We start from the raw sequence: 16,276 nt of genomic DNA on the forward strand, positions 1-16,276 counted from the left end.
AAATAGCAGCAAATATCATTTCATTGGGCATTTAAGACACCTACTTATATTGATAAATAACTTAAAGTGCAGAAATAAAACTAATATTTGTTAAAGAGTTTCACAAATTACCTTTTCTCAGCAAAAATAATTTCCTGTTATCTTTATTGGTAGTCCACTTACATTTGTTAGTCCTCTGAGATGCAAGGTTATAGTTTGCTTCTTTGAGAGACAAGATTGATAATTAACATATGATAATTGCTTATAAAATTACACACACATACACACTAATTTTATGTGTGTGTTGTTAAAAATTGAAGTTATGGATAATGTTCATCCCAGCACTTAGTACGGACACTTGAATAGAAAAAGAAACAGCCACAGCATGAACTTCAAAGTAAAATCCTTACTGTGGCTAAATTTTCTAACTTTCCTACGCTAAAGTAAATGCATTTAATTTCTAATTCCTAGGAATTCTATGCTCCAAGTTAATTTATATAAGACTAAAATAACTAGTTTTTATTAAGTGTTTCATATATGCCATGCACAATCCACAATTATCTATTTAATGACACTTATCATTACATAATTATTTCATACACTACGTAGAATTTAAGTTCCATAAGGACAGAAGCTATGTGTCTCCTCCAACATTCACCTCAGTACATGGTACATAATATATGTTACATAAGTGCATAAATGTCACTAATAAATAAATTGATAAAGAAGAAACATTTTTCTAATCCTATAAAAACATAGTGAATGTATATTTTGTTTTTTATTTTACATTACATATTGATGGAGAGACTTAAAATGGGCTTGACTAATGCCATTTAGACAAAAGACCTTGGTCTGTTAGATTCCAAATCTACATCTCTCTTCTTTATTGTGGTTGTAAAACTCAAATGACTATAAGGTCCATAACATGTCCAAGAAATTAATTAGCTCAAGCTCATTGTTGCCACAAACAAAATAGACTAATATTCCTACATTTCCCTATTTTACAAGAGAAGGTGAAAATCACCATTTTAAGCTTTCTGTAGATTTAAATCCCAATTTTTAGTAAGAAAATAAATATACTAATAATATGACCATTAGTGCAATGAGACTTGTAGATCTAGATTTGGGAATTACAAATGTGTAGCCAATATTGGATCCATGATTGTAGATAGGCCATATTGGGGGAGACAATAGAGTGAGACTCAAAGAAACATCTTCAAGAAGAATCACAAATTAAAGGATGACAGGGAAAGAGAAGCCCAACTGGAGAAGTATCTGCGTGAGTAGGAAATCATGGTATCATAGAAACTGAAGAAATAGAATGATTCAAACTCACTGGTCAACATTGTTAAATAAAGTAGATGGTTCAAGGGAAACTAAAAAAATGATTATGCAAACAAGAGGTTGTTAAACATATTCAAAACAGTTTCACTAATGTTAAGTGGAAGTTGCTTTGTAGCAAGCTGGGATGTAATTTGAGATAAAGAACCTGGGAATGTGCATAGAGAGACTATTAGAAGCTTCGCTGTAAATTTGAGAAAAATAATAGTTTGGGAGAACTTCTTGTGGATACTGACATCTTTATTTGCTTGTTTTGTTAAGTTTTGGATGAAAAAAAGTATTTAAATGCTGATGGTAAGAAGCCTGAAATGAAAACATGCAATTTTAGTTGAGAGTGGAGGTCATAACGGAGCCTCCAGAGGATGCTGCAGGTTACACCACAACCCAAAACACTTGTAGAAGAGTAGCCCAAAGCAGAAGAAATGACACATTTCCTATCTTTGTAAGATGACTCTGAAATACAAGGTAGACTTTTCATCTAGGAATATGTGTAAAATGTCTATGACAAGAAATTCAGTCTTTCTAAGATACTTACAAACATCTTAAACATTTGTACCTTTGACAAAGTCATCAGTATCTCTCAAATTTATTTCTAGGTTTAGGGTTAAAAATAGAAAGTATCTTGTATGTAAGTAATTTACCAATGTTTATCTAAAATCAGATGGAAAAATAAATGTAGCAATGCTCCAACATAGCACTTTTTATTGATTATATCTAGAAATACTGGTTAGGCTGTTTACTTCTCCTCTGCCCCTTTTTCAGCTCTGGATTAAAATCCTGTTGATTCAAGGTACCTAATCCATAGTTTGAAAAAAAAAATATGTTGGAAACTATTGTCTGATTAGTTATTTGAGATTGTCCAATTTCTGTTGAATTTCTGAATCATAATTTACTATAAACAAATATTTTCAAGGAGAAAATAAGTTTGTTTGCCTTTTAGTTAAGCTGTCACACGTGTAATATGAGCTCGGTGTGTTTCTAGTAAAGAAAATTGAAGTTAGAAGATCATTATCCTCCTTTTACTGTTTTTATTATTCCAAAATTCGCAAAATTATTCACCACAATTTCACTTTTCCCTTAAAACTCTAGCAATAGAATTTGCTTTCATTTTGTTACTGTGAATTTCTGATAAGTCAAAAAAATACTGTGAGTAAAAATAGCATTTTCAGTTACTTTATATAAATCTGAAAGGATTATTTCTCAGATTCTTCGTAGTCATGGGTGTCTGGCTTGATCTGTAACAATCAGTCCTCTGTTTTTACTCTAAACAAAACTAGATGCAGCTGTAATACTGGTGTGATGTCATGGGTTAACTGAAAATTTAAAGTTACTTGTAAATTAAACTTTGACAATGACTTATAAGTTTCTTCATTAATGTCTATTTAAGGATTCACTTTCCAAAAGGGCTAAAAGTCAAGTAAAATAAGATGAACATCTTTGAGTGATGGCTGTTCACCTTGTGTGCTGAGATAGAACAAGAATAAATGACTTGATTTCTACTATTAGGTATTAGGAAAACTTTCCAGGTAATGATATACAGTAGTTGCTAAAAAGATGATTGTTACTTTAAAGAAATAAAGAGTTTGTAGGAGATAGGGAGCTGTTTTTTTATTACCTCATTTATTTGGTCCTGAATATATATATATTGACTATGCTTAAATATTTATTCTAACATGGATGTACCCTACCTTCACAAATATATTGTAAAGTGTTTGAGGTCAGTTATATTTTTAAGTTCCTAATAGTCTACATGATGCTTTTAACATAGTACTATCAAAATAGTATTTGTTGACAAATAGTTAAAGATTGAGAAAGTATATCTCAAGGTACATACATTTTCTTCTAATCAAACATTTTCTTTCTTTTCTCTCTCTTTTTTTTTTTTTGTTTTAGTGAGATGTGTGACTCTTTCGTTTTTTCTTTTGTAAAGACTTAGACTTATATGCATTCATGTCTCCTGAGACATTAAAATTTGTCCTAAGCAAAATTAGTAGTGGCAACCTTAGTATTGATAGTTTTCACTTACCAAGGACCCAACGATGTTCACCCTGAAGATTGTTCTACACAAATCTTTTAAGAGACTATTTCCTCAAATGCCTGTGTCTGTGTTTGAATTAGGGTTCAAACTAAATAATGATATCACTAAATTACATAGCATATTTCCTTTCAAACAAACTAAAAGAAGACATATATTGTAGGTATGCAATAAGCAGACATGTCAAAATAAATATCAAAGCACACCTAGGGCACACAGATATAAATTATTTTTTTAAAAAATCAGGTAGGCAAATAAGAGGTAATACCATTATTAACATAGGATAAGGAGGTCTTTGATCTGATTTCCCTTCCTGAAGCCCCTAGAAAACTTGCCACATATTAGTGAATCTCCCCACTCCTTTTTTTTTTTTTTTTAATTAATTTATTTATTTTTTATTTATTTATGGCTGTGTTGGGTCTTCGTTTCTGTGCGAGGGCTTTCTCTAGTTGTGGCAAGCGGGGGCCACTCTTCATCATGGTGCTTGGGCCTCTCACTATCGCGGCCTCTCTTGTTGTGGAGCACAGGCTCCAGACACGCAGGCTCAGCAATTGTGGCTCACGGGCCCTGTTGCTCCGCGGCATGTGGGATCTTCCCAGACCAGGGCTCGAACCTGTGTCCCCTGCATCGGCAGACAGACTCTCAACCACTGCGCCACCAGGGAAGCCCTCCCCACTCCTTTAAGAGAGAATTGTTAAAAAGATTAAAATAATAAATTATGATTTAACCATTATTCTCAAGCCCATAGTAAAAAGTAAATATATATCCTTTTTCTCAAAGATACACTTAAAATAAACAAATGCAACATTTACTGCTGTACAATTAGTATGTATAAACTGTTACCAGTGTTTAAACTGTTACCAGAGGACTAAACTAATGCACATCTGTAGAATCAGAATGGTACCTGAATAACATCTATGTAAAAGGACTAAATCACAACAGCCACTCCCAACTCCTTTTTAACAGATATAAAGTGTGGGCAAATAGACATGTACTATCATTTCAAACAGGGGACCCAGAGATGCTCAGATATGAAGGGGGAAAAGAGGGCTTAAAGCAATGTAGTGATATATGAATACTTAGTAAGAGACTGGAAGAACATCTTTATTGGATGATCTTTAAGTTTCTGTCCCGAACACACTGTCTCACTGATTACTTTATACAAACCAAAATTAAACCTACCTCAAGGAAGTGTTAAAAACTACCCTTGATTTAGTCTGACACCTAAAATATTTTTTTTATACAACCAGCACCACATATACACATGGAATATCTCATGGTAAAAATAAAACACAAATATTGCCCATAAATTGGCAACATATTGAAAATTTTTATTGTAGATGGTTTTGTGGTGCTCCAGAGAAATGAAAAAGAAAACAAATACTAACCATAGAATCTGAAAGTAGAGTATGAATGCATGTATGTACATAAACAAGTATAAAATAAACAGATGGCAAAACACAACCTTTAAAAAAGAGACAGGAAGATTGTAACAACTGTTTGAAATAGCAACAACTTCCTCATCTCTACTTTACCATTTTAATACTAAGGTAGTAGTAACTGGTATTTATTGAGTGTGCACTTCCAATATGTCAGGAAATGTTCTAGACATTTAAACCATACAACAAATATATTAGCTATGCAATATTATTATACCTAGTTTGAGATACAGAAACTGAAGTCTAGAAAATTTGAGTAATTTGTCTAAGGTTGCACAATCTGTAAGTCTTACTTCCAGTAAAGAGAACTCCATTAATATGATTAAAGAAAACAAAAACAAAAAAAGAAACCAACTAAAACATGAAAACTCTGGCATGCTGACTAGTTTCGCCAAGAAGAAAAGGTATAAAATTTAATTGACAGGAATCATGGGAAGGCATCTGGAGTCAGGAGTTTGTTCCTCTTTTTCTAAAACCCACTCCTTACCCCCACCACTTTTGGCCTCTCCATCAGCTTTGAGTAAAACAGAACTGTTTTCATTGCAACCTTAACCTTTGTCAAGCAGAGTAAGAAGCCCCAATCACTCAGGTTAATCTTTATCCTTTGTACTCTAATCACCTTAGGTTCAGTAAATCCCATCCTTGCCCTAAATAGTTGGGAGGTGTCTCCCACCCCTCCTCCATATAGTAGTTGTTCAATTATTATTTGCTGAATAAATTAATGAATAACAGAATAAATGAATGAGAAACGTGTGATGTAATGGAAACATATGAATAAATTTAGTAATTTTTTTAATGTTTGAAAATATAACACATCCACATTCATATTAAAAACAAAGAAGTCAGAATATGAGTAAATACAGAAAATAATAATAGTACAAATCACAACAATTATAAAATGTTATTTCCAGTCTATGGATAATAAAGATGAGAGAGAAAGAAAGTGATAATGAGAGAGAGAGGACCACTTATCAATTTTATATAGAGTAGTGTGTATCTGTTAAACCCAAATCCCCAATTTATCTCTCCCTCCCCTTTCCCTTTTGGTGACCATAAGTTTGGTTTCTATGTCTGTGAGTCTATTTCTGTTTTGTAAATAAGTTCATTTGTATTAATTTTTTTAGATTCCACATATAAGTGATATCACATGATATTTGTCTTTGTCTGACTTACTTCACTTAGTATGATAATCTCTTAGACAAGACATGGAAGCGTAAATGTCCATCGATAGATGAATGGATAAAGAAGATGTAGAATATATATACAATGGAATATTACTCAGCCATAAAAAAGAAACCAATATCTTTATTAATTCATTTATTCAAATAAAATCAATTAATATAAAAATATTTGAAATGTTTATCACTACTACTGATATTATTATTCACTATATGTAGCATTTTGACAGTGTTTTTAGAAAAAGTAATGTAAAAATAAATCAGGATGAAATTAAGTCAATATTGCACTATGACCCTTTCTTAATCACATCTCATGCCCAAACTCTCTAATGAAAAACTGGGATCCAGAGTAGAGTAAAAATCCCCTAACAAATGATTCAAATAGTTCACAACTATTGACTATATGGAAAGTATCAAACAGCTTGGCTCTATGTAATAGTAACAGAAGCATAGATTTCACAATCAAGTGTTCTGGTTTCAAATTCTTGTTTTACAAGAGTACAAATGACAACTTGATGAGGTTCTGTGATGATTAAATTAGTTGGTGCATATGAGAAGCTGACAGATAATGAATTTCACCCCAGAAAAAATTCTCTACTTCAGATCTCCTTGTTTTCCTCTTTATATCATCCCCTATGGTGACAATTTCCCTGCCTGGTGAAACTGCTGATAATGATGGAAATCTGTGATTAGACCCTTCTATGCATCAGGAAAATTTTGGTAATGAAGTTTGAATGTGATGCATTCATATGCAAACAAAGCGATGGGCAAGGGATTAATCTCCAAAATATGCAAACAGCTCATGCAGCTCAATACCAAAAAAACAAACAACCCAAACAAAACATGGGCAGAAGATCTGAATAGAGATTTCTCCAAAGGAGACATACAGATGGTCAAGAGGCACATGAAAAGATGCTCAACATCACTAATTACTAGAGAAATGCAAATCAAAACTACTATGAGGTCTCACCTCACACTAGTCAGAATGGTCATCATCAAAAAATCTACAAACAATAAATGCTGGAAAGGGTGTGGAGAAAAGGGAACCCTACTACACTGTTGGTGGGAATGTAAATTGGTAGAGCCACTATGGAGAACTGTATGCCTTAAAAAACTAAAAATAGAGCTACCATATGATCCAGCAATCCTGCTCCTGGGCATGTATCTGAAGAAAACCTAATTCGAACAGATACATGCACCCCAATGTTCATTGCAGCACTATTTACAATAGCCAGGACATGGAAGCAATCTAAATATCCATCGACAGAGGAATGGATAAAGAAGATGTGGTACATATATGCAATGGAATATTACTCAGCCATAAAAAGGAATGAAATTTGGTCATTTGCAGAGATGTGGATGGACCTAGAGATTGTCATACTGAGTGAAGTAAGTCAGACAGAGAAAGACAAATTTCATATGATATCACTTATATGTGGAATGTAAAGAAATGGTACAAATGAACCTATTTATAAAACAGAAGTTGAGTCACAGATATAGAAAAGAAACTTGTGGTTACCAGAGAGGAAAAGGGGGGAAGGATAAACTGGGAGATTGGGATTGGCACTTACACACTACTGTATATAGAATAGATAACTAATAAGAAACTACAGAATAGCACAGGGAACTCTATTCAATATGCTGTAATGACCTATATGGGAATAGAATCTAAAGAAGAGTGGATATATGTGTATATATAACTGAATCACTTTACTGTACAGCAGAAGTTAACACAACATTGTAAATCAAGTATATTCCACTAAAAAAGAAAAAATTCAGCCAGAAGAAAACACACACACACACACACACACACATATTATGCACCTAAGAACAAAGAATAACAGCAGATTTACATACAATTTCATAAACCTGAGAAGACAGTAGAGCAACATCTTTAAAGTATTGAATAAAAAAAAAAAAAAAAAACTGTCAACCTAGAGGTCTGTACCCACAGAAAAGAGTTTTCAAAAATTAAGAAATTATAATGAGATTTTAGACATACAAAAGCTGAGGAATTTGTCACCAGCCTATTCTCATTTCAGGAAATGTAAAAGACATTTTACATTACACACATATTCTTCAGACAGAAGAATAATAAGAATAATAATTGGTAGAAATAGAGATGAACAGAAAAACAGAAAGAAAATGTAACTATATGGATTTTTAATTTCCAAATCTCTTTAAAAAGGTAATGCTCTCTAAACATAATAACAAAATGCATTAATTTTATTAAACAAAAATGATAGCAATTTAGTTTGGGTTTTTGAACATATGTAAAAATGTATGATGGCAGTAAACAAAAGAATACAGGAGAGAAATGGAAGTGTATTACAGTATGTTTTTATAGTATAAGTGAAGTGTTACAATATCACATGAATATGGACCATAAATTAAATATTAACACTATAAGCCCCAAAGTAATTAGTAAAATAAAAAACCAAAGAGTTATAGCTATCAACCAAAGGAGATAAAACAGAGTTTATTTTAATAAAATAGAAATCATAACACATGTTAAAAATCGTGGGATTCTGATATTGCAGTACTTAGCAAGAGATTTGTTGTATTAAAAAGATATATAAGAAAAGAAGAATGGATTCAAATCATGCTGCTTCTCTTTTAAGAAACAGCAGAATAAATGAACCCCAAACAACTAAGTAAAAACAAAATGACAACAAAAAATAATACTAAAGATCATAGTGGAACTCAATAAAATAGAAACAAAACAAAATTCAATAAAATAGAAACAGAAAAATTCAATAAAACCAAAAGTTCATTCTTTAAGAAGTTATCAAATTGATACCTTAGTCAAAATGACCAGAAAACAATGAGTTACCATTTTCTGAATTGAGAGAGGTACAATCACTATTAATCATATAGATATTAATAAGATAATAGGGGGAATGTTATGAATGACTTTAGGCTAATATATTTGACAAGTTAGAAGAAATGGGCAAATTCCTTGAAAAACACATACTACCAAAGCTCACTTAAGAAGAAATTAATAACATGAATAGACCTATATTAAAAGTTAATTAAATAAATTGAATTTGTACTTAAAGTCCTCCTTACAAACAAATCTCTAAACCCAGATGACATCACTGGTGAATTGCACAAAATTTTTACAAAGAGACCCAAATGAAATGAGGTATTTAACTAGGTGACTCTGGGGAAGGGCATTACAGGAAGAGGAATAGATAACACAGAAGCTCTGAGTTAGAAAGATGCATTGCCATATTTGGTAACAGTTTCAAACATCTTTCTTTCCTGGGTTCTGCTTATCTCATGAAACTATCTCCTCTGGTACAGGATGGTTTCCTCAATGGATATTTTACCTTTAACCTGTCTGCATTATGAGAAGTCATGACAATATGGATACTACAGGAAGAACTGCAATGTTTCTCAACTTTTTCTCACTAGATTTCAAGCTTCTATGATACCTGGAACACAGTCTGGCAAGGGAGGTGCTAATAGTCTACCTGAATAGAGAAATGAAGGGATAATATTCTTCCTTGTCAACTGGTTCTTCAGAATTGTTGACCCTAAGACATAGATTCAAAAGTCTTTTCTATTGTGAGATACACCAAAGAAGAAATGAACTTGAAAGACTAAGAGAAAATATGTCTTTTATAGTATTTCTATTAGCTTGATACAAGGTTGAAGTGCTCCCTTATTTATTCTGAAATCTAATATACACGATAGTGCGGTAGTAATCACTGAACATTCCCATATGTTGGGAATAAGAGATATGGTGGGGAGCTTTGTGCTAAAGTAGCATCTGTATTCTGCAGAATGCCAGCCCTTTCTCTGTGCATTTTATTCTTGCCACTGCCAATGCTGCATACTGTTTCAGTGTCAGTCTGACTATTTTTATCTTTTTATAAAAATTTTTATTTGGGTACAGTTGATTTACAATGTTGTGTTAATTTCGGCTGTACAGCAAAGTGAATCAGTTATACGTACACATATATCCACTCTTTTTTAGGTTCTTTTCCCACATAGGCCATTACAGAGTATTGAGTAGAGTTCCCTGTGGTATACAGTGGGTCCTTATTATTTATCTATTTTATGTAGAGTAGTGTGATCACTTTTATCTTAATTAGCATTATTGCTTATCACCTTGAAGCCTAACCATAACTTTCACCTCACTCCTAATACTGGAATTTAGAAGTACTTAGAAGAACTGGAGTAATGCCAAACACTGTCTACTTGAACTAAGGTAGAGGACTTTGAAATTCTCTTCCAGATCACTGTCATATTCTGATTCCACAAATATACAATCTAGACTGCATCTTAACTTCAATCACCATTTTTTTCCTCAAAATAAAATTTCTTTTTTTTTTTTTCTATCTTGCAGTTTTAGGCATTGTATGGATCAGAAAAGTGGCAATTTTTTTCTTCAAAAAATCTTCATATTAAACAAACAAACAAACAAAAACACAATATAGTGTAAGTGATGTCTAAATAGAACTGGGTTCTCTTCTATTTGTGAAAATGAATTAAAACTCAGGCTATTTTGTGGGTTAGGAAACTACGATATGCTTGCAACTTCAAGCAAGGGGTAAAGTAAATGAATAATGCTTTATATTGTTTTTCTGAACTCCCTTTTCTTTTTATTGGCTTCATTAAAATGATCAGTACACCTGGCTGCTTGATCCTTACACAAATGATAAAGAGCTAAGGTTTTGCCAAAGCCCTTAGATACAGATTTCCTACATCCTGTGCCTTTGGCTAAAGGGAAATAATAGTTAAGCAAATCCAATTGGCAGCGGCAGTCAAGTATTCCACTATTTGAGGACAGCCCTAAGGAGCAGTTGTATCAGTATTGGCATACTAAGCTTCTGGAATATCCTGTGCATCCTTCTTTTCATTCGAGTCCTAATAGGCAACAACATTCAAATGCATTTGTAAAAAGAATGATAGTCTTCTAAAAACCTCCAGCATAAGTTATTAAAATTGTAATAGGGCCTACAGTTACATATGCAGGAGTAAAACATGTGCATTTATTGATTAAATGCAAACATTTCCCCCCCTAAATGTGACTAAAAGCATTGTCAATTTGATTGATGAATACTTTACCATAAATCTAAGCACAGGATCAGAAAGAGCACTAAAAGAATAAAATGCAAAGTGACTGGTGCTTGGATACCAAGATGCAGAAAGCAAATAATCACAGAATACATATGTTGGTAAATTTCAAGTAATACATTTCAATAATGGCCACAGAAAATGACCATGAGTTTGTAATTGGGGCAGCCCAATTTATGTTGGGGACAAAATCATTGCTCACATTTTCTTGTCAAGTAAGGATAAAAACAACAGTATTCTGCTTCAACAAAATTATATCTCTGAAGTCAAGGGTGATTTAGACTCTGAGACACCACCGTATCACTATCAGTGCAAATAAGGTTTCTGTTCTAGCTCAAATCCCTCCTATGGGGACCCACCAAACACTACTTTTTGTTTAATTTGTCAATCTACACAAACAATATAATGCAGAAACTAAAATGCTACTGGTTTAGCATTACAATTACTTTTCTATGTATTTTTTTCTTTATTAGTCAAAATACTTATAATTGTGATATAAGCATTTATAAAAGATTCAAGGTAAAATAGTTATTTTACATTTTTACTAAACTATTTGTTGTTTGTGAATTATTCCAATGATCTAACAGTGGTCAAAGTATTGTTTTGTTCCCAAACAACATACTCTACATTTATTAGGTAACAATAAAAACAATCATTAGTATTATTAATTTATTAGTAAAATTTCTGTAAATATTATCTCTATGATGTGTTTTAAACACTAGTCATTTATAAATACACTTATAAAAATATTTTCTTTTCAATTAAAAAAAAACTTATATAGCATAAATTCCAAATATTAAATCATTAAAATGCTCATTTGATTTTTTTTTTTCATGTAGATGCCCTTAATACATTCTCCTTTGATTGGGATCTAATTGGAAGTAATCTATATGGTGAGAAGAAAAGAATCACAAAATGAAAATATAAATCACTGAGATTAAAATTAGACTTTGCTAGCATTTCCCACCAAAATATAAGAAATATATCCATTTTGTGGAGGTATAAACTGCATTAATGAGAGATGTCAGAAATTAGTTACTTCTTTAAGGCATATGTTCAACATGGTTGAAGAGAAATCCTAATAATTTTTAAAACCCTACCTGTTACATTCTTAGAGGAGACTGTCCTGCCAAGTTATGGGACAATTTTGCTTTGTTAATGAATACATATTGAATCCAGTTCAATAATACATAATTCCTGTTAAAATATACTTGTGATATTTGCCATGATAAAGAATAATTAATTTTATAGTGCATAGCTCTTCATATATTTCAGAGAAATTAGTCATAATGTTCAAGTTCTAATAGTCCTGATTATTTAACCATTTACAAAATTCTATCAGTGTGTTGACCATACTGTCTAGAAATAATAAAACTTAACTAGTGTTGGACATTCCTAAAGCTGTTGTCTGAGAACTTTATTCATTAAATAGGTATTTTATAATACATTTAGAATTTTAAATACTATAATTTTTTAAAAGTCTGTATTGGTGTAGTGATGTACCTCCTCCACATGTTTCTGATTTAAAATCTGAAACTACTCTAAAACTGTATTTCAATAGCAATTTTTAGGATAACATATGCATATAGAGACAGAAATGTGGAAAGGCAAGCTTCTTAGTAGAAAATCACTTTATAATTATATCGCAAACACAAGATAACTGTATATATCTTTTAAAATTTTGTCCCTGATATTTTCATCTGTTCTTGTATTCATGATTTGTCAGTTATTTCCTATTTCATGCCATATACCTTCCTTTCTTGTCTCATTTCTTTCCTTCTTCTTAGCATATTGACTCATGTAAAGCAAGTAGGTAATTTCTCTAATTATTGAGTGCATTCTTTTAAATTTTCTCTCTGTTCCTCCTCCCTTCATTCACAGAGAGTGCCAGTTATAAAATTATTGCCTCTCAGCTACAAATTTAAACTTCCTTGCCTGCTCTGTGAAAATGGAGCTTGGCCCTATAAATATTTGGTTTTTGCTAAATGGAACGAAGGTAATCTTTTTCAGTTGCAAGCAGAAAGGGCTTCTCTTCTTGTTCTGTTGTGCTCCTCATCGTCAGCTGCCACAGTTACCTGGCTTCTCCAGTGTCTGGTTCCTGCAGTGTGTGCAGCTTTTCTGGGACTAGGCTTCTAAAATATAGGCAAGTTCCTTAGTTCCAGGCTTCTTTCTGTAGCACCGTTGGCTTCTGATAGGCAGCCTCCTACAGTGCATTGGTTTCTCCAGTGCCAGTCTCCTTCATTGTGTGGACATCGCCAGAACCCAGTTTCTGCAGTGCACACGGCCTCTCTAGTGCCAGACTCCTGCAGCATCTGGCAGCTACCAGCCGTCAGGTGCCGTAACTTTTTCATAGACTCCCCCTCCAGTGTCTCCTAGACAAATACCTCTGGTGAGACACCTTCCCATGAACAATTTTCCCCAACATCTAGAGAATATAGATTTCCAGCCAATTCCACCAGAGCAACACCACAGTGACTTCTCTGCCATTCAGTGAGACACAGATGGACACTCCTCATTGGGAACTCTATCTCAGCTCCAGGATTAGTGGCTTTATATCCACTATTCTTATATACTTTAGATTTCTCTTACTGGCCAATACATTTTACTCTCTGTAATAGTGACTATTTTTTATATCAAACTTTCTCCATGCAAATAATCACGAGGTTGCTCTTTCCTTACTGGACCCTGATTGATACAGTAGTCAAACTTTCCAAGTGCACAGTAAATACTTTGCTTATTTCTATTTCTACAACTGTATTTGAGAAAGTTACTCTCACCACTTTGCTTAAACTGATATTTTGTTTATTCACTCATTCGTTCATTTACTTAGTATTTACATTTATTCAGTATTTGCAATGCAAGAGGCACTATGCTGATGGATGTGTATACCAATTGTATTTAACACAAATGCAGCAGTGCATCACAGAGAATTAAAAAGAAGCACAATCTAGTTCAGAAAAGACCTAAGAGAAAAAAATTAGTGTATTTGTACTACTCAATAATTTACTCATTTTAAAATTCCTTCAAAAAGACACATGTATGCATGTAATAAATTTATTGAGCTGTAGAGCTAAAATTTGTGCATGTTAGCACGTGTAAGTTATGCCTCAATTAAAAAAATAAGAAATAATAATAAAAGGGAAAAAGAAATAATAATAAAGGGGGGAAAAAAGGACACTTGTAAGTAGATAGAAAGAAAGGGTAAGAAAAAGTGCTACATACAAGTTTTTTTTTAAAAAAAGAAAGAAAAACATCTCTGCTATGTATCAAATTGTGATCATTTCATCATACTCCAGACTCCCTGTAGAGAAAAAATTATATCCCTCATAAAAAAGACTAAAGCCATATGAAAACACACCCAAGGCAGGTGATAACATTAAAATATAGACATTGGGACTCTGGAGTTAGAGTACTATCTAGTGCTCTAGAAATTAAACAAAAAACAAAACACCAATTCATGTGAGATCACATGGTTGACTAAAACATATTCTACATGTAGTGATTTTGTTTCATTTTAATTTAGATCATCAGTACTTTATTTGAACATTAACTTCTCTAAAACTCATCAAAGGAGCACCTGTAAAGTGGGAAATTAACAGGTATGTTGTTGTCTTTCTAACTCTAGGTAGGAGAGATATCTAGATCTAGATGGATCTATCTATCTATCTATCTATCTATCTATCTATCTATCTATCCATCTATCTACCTATCTAAAACAAAGAAACTGAGACACACTGCAAAAATCATCTGAGCCCTTCCCAGTTGTACTATAGCAGCCTTTCATGTCTTACTGTACCTTTTAAACTTCTAGACATCTATTTTTTAACAGAAGTAGTCCATTCCCCCTCAAGCAGTTCTGTCAACAAATATATTAAATGCTTTTATGTCTGGCAAAATATTGTATTCTGGATTGTCAAAGATGCATAATATAAGTTCTATCTGTTATTTTTTCTTAAAGAAGTTATACTCTAATGAAGACTTTCACTGTATTTAGGCAAAACCTCAAAGAGTAATCTCCCAAATGGAAAAATGAAATAAAAGGCATTCCAGGTAGAACAGATAGAGGAAATAGTGCCTGCAAACATTTGAGGATATAAAAAGGCAAAGAAAAACTATACAGAGTGAATGCAGAGAGAATGAGTAGTTAGTGATCCTTAAGAGATGCAAGAGGACCTATGGAAAATTCATCTGGAGAAGTTAGCAGGGACAGATTTTGAAGGACTTTATGTCATGTCTAATTTAAAAGTTAGGGCATAATCCTGTGACTATGGATCTTAATTTTTATGATAGTTAAGCCAACTTGGAGAGTCCTATTATTATGTAGTAATCCATTAAAAGTAAATACTGTGATTAATCAGAAAAATAATTTTATAATTATTAAACCTTTTCTGAGGATAAAAGCAGTCTTTGAGTATAATACAAACTGATAATTACTTATGTGTTTAATTTTTGGTAAACCAATTAGTCTTGAATAACAAGATTACTATAGGTGCCTACGATGCCTAAATGTAGTGAAACTGCAAAGGAAAAACATATAAAATAGATATATGAGCTACTTCTTGCTTAAAATAACTTTTAAAAGTAGGATAAAGGAATGAAATAGCCCTTATGTTACCCTACAGATTATAAAGTAGTTCTTGAACACCACTTAATCCTCTCTCAATCAGTGCCTTGAATTTAGTAAAACAATTTGAGAAAGTTTATGCTGGGACTTAACCTACATCTAATCATCAGTTCACCTTATCAAATGCCTTTTAAATTACTTCAGTGCATATTTGAGACTCTAAGTCTCAGTACAGAATTGTCAAATGCTAATTATTATTTTGCCCTTATATGACAGAGACAAGCATATATTCTTCAAAAAGGGAGACTTTTTTTTCTCCCTTCAAAAAGGGAGACTTTCAGGGAAGTAGATATGATTCAGTTCTAAAACAGATGAGGAAGGCTAATGCAGGCATTTTCTTTTTAATTGTTATCACTTATAAAATGGACAATAAAATTTTATGCTTTTCAAATCATGCAAGTAAAATATGGAACACTATGTCATAAATAAATCATAGTACTTGTTTCAGTGTTATCAAACATAATGACATTGAGCCTTAACATTATGAAATCACTACATTCAGCAGTAGGTAGGAACCAAGTATATAGATAGCAATTGTCTGCCTTCAAAGGACGTACAGTAAAAGATACTCAAGTGTTAATTACAATGAAAAAAA

Source organism: Eschrichtius robustus, chromosome 4, assembly GCF_028021215.1.
Source record: "Eschrichtius robustus isolate mEscRob2 chromosome 4, mEscRob2.pri, whole genome shotgun sequence".
Classification (NCBI taxonomy): domain Eukaryota; kingdom Metazoa; phylum Chordata; class Mammalia; order Artiodactyla; family Eschrichtiidae; genus Eschrichtius; species Eschrichtius robustus.